Source organism: Colobus angolensis, unplaced genomic scaffold, assembly GCF_000951035.1.
Source record: "Colobus angolensis palliatus isolate OR3802 unplaced genomic scaffold, Cang.pa_1.0 Scaffold630, whole genome shotgun sequence".
Classification (NCBI taxonomy): Eukaryota; Metazoa; Chordata; class Mammalia; order Primates; family Cercopithecidae; genus Colobus; species Colobus angolensis.
Genome location: NW_012119933.1, coordinates 172,810 through 179,427, shown reverse-complemented (window position 1 = coordinate 179,427; position 6,618 = coordinate 172,810). Strand labels below are relative to the sequence as shown.

The following is a 6,618-nucleotide window of genomic DNA, read 5'->3' as shown; positions in this document are numbered from 1 at the left end:
TTGAGGTCAGGAGTTCGAGACCAGCCTGGCCAACATTGTGAAACCCTGTCTCTACTAACAATAAAAAAATTAGCTGGGGGTGGTGGTGCTCTCCTGTAGTCCCAGACACTCGGGAGGCTGAGGCAGGAGAATCGCTTGAACCCAGGAGGCGGAGGTTGCAGTGAGCTGAGATCGCGCCACTACACTCCAGCCTTAGTGACAGAGGGAGACTCCGTCTCAAAACAAACAAAAAAGAAACTCTCTGTGTACACACACACACACACACACACACATATATATGCGAAATTTTTATACAAATTAAAATTTAATTTAAAAAGAGAAGAAACACAGACTCACTCTATTCCTAGAACTCACAATATGGGGGAGGAAACAGACAAGAGAACCAGCAATAACAACAGAAGTAGAAAGCTGAACACAAGAAGAAAGGCATCTCTTTTTTTTTGAGATGGAATTTCACTCGTTACCTAGGTTGGAGTGCAATGGCGTGATCTCAGCTCACTGCAACCTCCACCTTCTGGGTTCAAGCAACTCTCCTGCCTCAGCCTCCTGAGTAGCTGGGACTACAGGCGTGCGCCACCACGCCCAGCTACTTTTTTGTATTTTTAGTAGAGATGGGGTTTCACCATGTTGGCCAGGCTGGTTGTGAACTCCTAACCTCAGGTGATCCACCTGCCTCGGCCTCCCAAAGTGCTGGGATTACAGGCATGAGCTACCACGCCCGGCTGAAAGGCATCTCTTTAAGATGTGAGGGAAGTATGAGGGAAGAAAGCATCAGCCAGGAAACGCAGAAAAAAGCCTTTTGGTGAGGGAACCAGTCCTGGTGGGAGGTGCAGGGGGGCCTGGCCTTTGGGGACGTGTAGTAGGGAATGACTGGGCATCTGGTGGTTTGGCAGAGCAGGCAGGAAAGCATGGAGGCTCAGCACCAGCAGGTTTGATGCCTACCCTATCCCTGGCTTCTTCAGCTGGGGTATGGGACTGATACGCATATTTAGGGCAGGCTGGGACAAATGAGGGCCCACGATAAACACATTTTCCTAGAACGTCAATTGTATTCAACTGTAAAGCAACTGAAATACTTTTATACTAAAACCAGCACAGATATATTACAGAGAATACAAAACTCATGTGATTTTTTAATACAAAACTGCAGACTTCAAGGTGACTTCTTGTTTGCGGGGGCCCACTTTAGATTCTAAAGTACTTGCTGACCACTGAGCATCAAGAGTCAACCCTCTCTGTAACTAATCAGAGTCAGAAGAAAAGCATAAAGCGGTACAGCATCCATCCATCAAAGCATCTGGGGACTTTACACCAGCAACTGCTGGTGGGTGCCCACCCTCCCAAGGTCCCACTTGGGTCCCACTCAACACTATTCAGAAAGTTAACAAGCATCTCATTCTTTTCCAAAAGGGTCTGGGTCCTGCTACAGCCAGTTAGGTTAGCTCAGCCTGAGGAAACAGAGAAAACAATGATACTAATTCTTCCTAGATGTGCTCTCTAGGCCATAGCCTGCCAGCCCCTATTCTAAGCAGTACAGCAGTCACTGAGAAGAGCCCCACCTCTGCCATCAGCAGCCCTAGCCCTTACAGTACAGGCCTCTGTTACAGAATGCATTAAAGACACTTTTTCCATGGAAGGAAGCCTAGAAACAGGCTACATCCCTTGAGAGAGGGTGTCCCTTGTGGTCTACAATACAAGGGTGGAAACTTTTTTCTATTGTTGTAAAAACAATAACCACATGACAGAGACCTGGGAACTTTTTTTCTATAAAAAGCCACTGCTGACCACAGAAGAAGTAGGGGGATAAATCAATGGAAGGCCACACAGAAGTAAAAAGCAATTTAGTTGGATTTGGTTCATTTGCCTCTTTTTTGTTTTGTGTGTAAAACACATACACATTCAAAAAAGACTGAACTCAATTGATTTTATTTATTTATTTTTTATTTATTTATTTATTTGGATGGAGTCTCACTCTGCAATCTCGGCTCACTGCAACCTCCACCTCCCAGGCTCAAGCAATTCTCTCTGCCTCAGCCTCCTGAGTAGTTGGGATTACAGGCACCCACCACCACACCCAGCTAATTTTTGTATTTTTAGTAGAGATGGGGTTTCACCATGTTGACCAGGCTGGTCTCGAACTCCTGGCATCAGGTGATCCACTCGCTTCGGCCTCCCAAAGTGCTGAGATTACAGGTGTGAGCCACCATGCCTGGCCCTCAACTGATTTGAAATGAAGAACAGAGAACATTAAATTTTAATGGCAACAGATTAAAAGAAACTACAAAGATATATTGCTGACAATAAGGAAAGAATGAGGGAGGAGGGCAAGGAGAAAGAGGTAAGAAAAAGAAATGGATAGAGGAGGGAGACGTAGGAAAAGAAGAATGGGGGACAGCAAGATTCAAGGATGGGCCCACATGCCTAACCACACGCAAAAATGGGGAGCCACCAAAGGACCCACAGAGATACTTCCTAGGGCTTGAAGAGTTAGCCAAAGTCAATTATGTTGTTCGTGGCCAGCTGTTAGCTATAGTTCCAGACCTTGAACTACTATCACCCTTAACTTGCCTTCGAATGGTTAATGCTCTGGTCAACCACTGTTCACAGCTCTTTAATTGCTCATTAAAAATTCTGAGGCTTAGCTTAGGTCACAAGACAGAAGCTCCCCCAAATGAGCCATAATTCAGTAGATCATTCATCTCCAAGTATCTCCTCTGAAAAGGGAGTATGTGAAACAGTATCTCATAAAACGTTCAAAGCACCGATGAAAATCCAAGGAGAAAATGCCGCTTGCATGGAAAAGAAATCCATGGAAAAGTGTTTTGTGTTTTGCATTTACAAAAAAACCGGGACTTCAGCAGAACTGAGTCCCACCTCAGCATCAGCCAGCATCACCACCCACGCCCCTGACTTTCCGCATGTCCACGTTCTGCATGCTCCCATGGATCTAAAGGCCTCAGTTGGCCCTGAAACTGAGCAGCCATTCCACTCTGCAATCTGAGGGTCAACAGCAGCAATCCCAAGGAGATTCCAAGTGAGTCTCAGGTTGAGGCTGAACTCTCAGTCCACTCCCCCAACCCCTATTCTAGTCTACCAAACCTCTCCTCACTTCAGCCCAAGGGCTGCAGAAGAGCTCAGCTGTTTCAGAGACAACAGAGCCTCCCCCTTTCAAGCTCCATCCTTTTTTCCTCCAAGCTTGGTTTCTGTGTTTTTCCCTTCCTCACATAACCTGTCCCCAGCCTCCTACTTTCTCTTGTTTGTTTCTCCAATCTCTCTCTTCTTGTGCTCCTATTTCCTCCTCATGTTTTCCTATTCCATCTTAGGATCCTTTCTCTCAGAGGAAGAGGGGGCTTAACAGATACATATAGGCCGGCACAGTGGCCCAAGCCTATAACCCCAGCATGCTGGAAGGCTGATGCAGGCGCATAGCTTGAGTCCAGGAGTTTGAGACCAGCCTGGGCAACACAGCAAAACCCTGTCTCTACAAAAAGCACAAAAATTAGCTGGGTGTGGTAGTGTGTGCCTGTGGTCCCAGCTCCCCGGAGGCTGAGGTAGGAGGACTGCCTGGGCCCAGGAGGTCGAGGCTGCAGTGAGCTGTGACTGTGCCACTGCGCTCCAGCCTGGGTGACAGATGAGGCCCAGTCTCAAAACAACCACCACCACCAAAACACAAAAACAAACAACAAAACAAAACAAAAAAACCCCAGATACATGTGGAAACAAGATCTACAATCTCTCCACCTGAGTTCCCACCCCAACTCCACGTCTTGCTAGCTGTGCCACCTTGGAAAAATGGCCAAACCTCCCAACCCCTCAAATTCCTCAGTTTGGCAGGGGAGGGGGCGGAACATGGCAATCACAGAGGTCTTTTATAACTCTCATCTTCTAGATAGGTAAACGTTCACCTGTAGAACCATCAATAAACCAGCAAGTTAAACATCCACAGGGAAAGAGAACAAATTACAAAAACTCCTTTTCCTCAGCAATCTACCATCCCACCCTCATCTCCCACAGACAACCACTCACTCTGGGGTCTCTCTCTGTGCCTCTCACTCTGGGCCATTCTAGCTCTGAATTATTTATGTACTTACAGTAAAACCTCACCAATCACAGTAATCAAGGAAAAGGCAGATGTGAATCCAACAGAAACCTGCGTCCTAGAATGCTTCTTTCATGCCATTGTGCAATACTTTGAATTTATTATCAGTTTAGCAAACAGGAAAGAACCTGAAAATGCCATCACAAACTGTGACTCTAAGAACAGCGGAGTTGTCAGGAACCCTGGAAGACCCTCTGCCCCATCATCCTCCACTTCACCAGCAAGGACACAGGCCCAGAGAGCAGAAGCCCAAACCCCAAAGATTGGTGGCCAGGACCAAAGCCAGCTGTCCTGCCTCTGGTCCAGAGCTCCTCCACCAAAGCTTTTTGAGACCATCCACGCCTTTCTCCTAGAGAGAGGTCAAATCCTAAATTACCATAGAGTGCCCTCTACAGCAAATCTATCTCCACATCCAGGGAGGGGTCAGGAGATAAGTTTGGATGACCCGATGATTATCAATGCTGAACAATAAAAACTTTCTTTCCTGGCCCTGCCCTTTCATTCTTTGCAAAGAAAGCCCTGGACTCTGCTATCTGTTTTGAACTCTATTTTAGAGAAGGGGAAAGAGGGGAATAGCTGAGCAGTGCTTTGTTCTACCAGGAAGAAGAATTTGCTCATCCTTTCCCATAACTTCTACCCACTCCCCAATATGCCCAATCTCTTCTGAAAAGTTTACAGAAACTCTCCAACTACAACAAACGAAAGCAGGCAGGAGAAGGAAAGGGCCAACAAGGTGGTTATAGTCCACAAGATGACAATACCCTCCCAACTCTTTACTCCAGAGGGTAGACAGCACTTCATTTCAGTTGCTAATTCCCTGCAGGGAAGTCACTAGAGGAGTGGTCTCAGGGCCCTCCAGCTGAGAAATGTGCTCTCTGCAACCCCTGGAGAACTAACCGTTTCCTAACCATCTGCTCCAACAGTGCCTAGGGCAAAGGTGCCAACAGACCAACCCTTCCCTTCTTTCCCCTCAGGCCAAGAGGGAGACATCAAAGCTTGGTTGGCAAGGGGCTATTTAAGGCAGCATCCAGAGGGCGGGGCAGAAAACTGCTGGAGGCATCCTTCTCCTCTACCCCTCCCCCTCACAGCCCAAACACACGCCCCTCACTCTGTAGACAGCCATCTACCTCATCGGTGTCTGAAGGCTGTAGATATGTCCATCATCTGTTTTCTGTCACTGATGCTGCTGACCCCTCTGCTGCCCACCCCACTTTTAATCCAACCCTCCTCTCTTCGATCACCACCAAGACAGCTTTCCAACCAAAAACACAGAATTGAATCTAAGCAGAGGAGCTCAAAACACAAGGAGAGTGAAGACATCCCCCGCCTCCACTTAAGAGAGGAAAAAGGGCGCGGGGGGCTGGGCGGGGGCGGGGGGTTGAGGGGAGAGATGGAGTCAGAGGCCTGACATGCCAGATAGGTTCCATGATGTCTCTAGATGAACCTCCCTCCTATTGACGGTGAAACCAATTCCAGCAATTTCAGCAGGTCGGCCCTGTGACAACAGGGGCATCCCAACGCTGTGTTTAAAACAAAAATCCAAAGGCTCGCCCAGAACATGCTGGGAAAACCCGAGGACTGGATAAAACGAGCCACGCTCAGTGGGATCCCTTCTGCTTTTATGTAGCAATGTAATAGCGTAATAAATTCTTGTCTGCCTGGAGAAAGCAGGCACTGGTGAATTTCAAAGCCATCTTACGACAGCGGATGTATGGGGATGCAGAATTCGACAGCACATTCCCCCATGAAGGAAACATAATGATTTCAAGCCTCTTTCCCCCTCTATCTTGAATGGCGCTACCACGTATCAAGGAAGCCACGTCGGAAAGCAGCGAGGTGGGAGCAGGGGATGCCCGGGGAATTCGGAGAAGGGAGTTGCTTGCTGTCCATGTCGGTGATGAGCTGCCTAGCAAGATGCTGTCAGCCACTCGGGGAGAAAAAGGGGCACGGGCGGCACGGGCAGGCGCGGTGTCCCCGGCGCATACTCTTCCCGGTTCATTCAGGCGGGTCCGGCCAGCCGCGTCGTCCTTGCGCCCCTCCCGCCGCCCTCTCCAGGGGATGCTGATGAATGAACACACCTGAGATGCCTCCATCCTGCCGCTCGCTCCCTCCGCCTTCCTCTGGCTGCTGCAGAGGTGCCCCTCCTCGGTAGTTTCACTTTACAGCACAAACCCATCCGGGCTTTGATGTCTCTTCCACCCACCCATATTGCAGCCACCCTGAGACGGGCGGACATTCTCTCCTAGCAGAGGCCACGATCGCACTACCCCCCACCCACCAAAAAAGGAAATTTATAAAAACCCCAACCCTGGAAGCCCCCAGATCCTCCGCACCCTGGGGAACTTCCCTTGAAAGACTAGGGATCCGCCGAGCAGGCAGGATGGACGGTTCGACCGCGGGGGACCACCGCTTTCCCCGTGCCCATAGCGGGATGCTCTGGGGGAGGGGGTCCCCCAAGTCCCTCCAACAGCTGGCCCTTTAAATGCGCTTCCTCCGAGGGCTGAACAAAGGCGCCGCCC

At 49.2% G+C, this 6,618-nt stretch overlaps 1 protein-coding gene across 5 annotated transcripts in view; it reads right to left on the bottom strand.

The window, feature by feature from the left end:
• The window catches only part of SORBS1 (sorbin and SH3 domain containing 1), a 253,714-nt gene that overhangs the window by 246,818 nt on the left and 278 nt on the right, over nt 1–6,618 (bottom strand). The window lies entirely within an intron of this gene.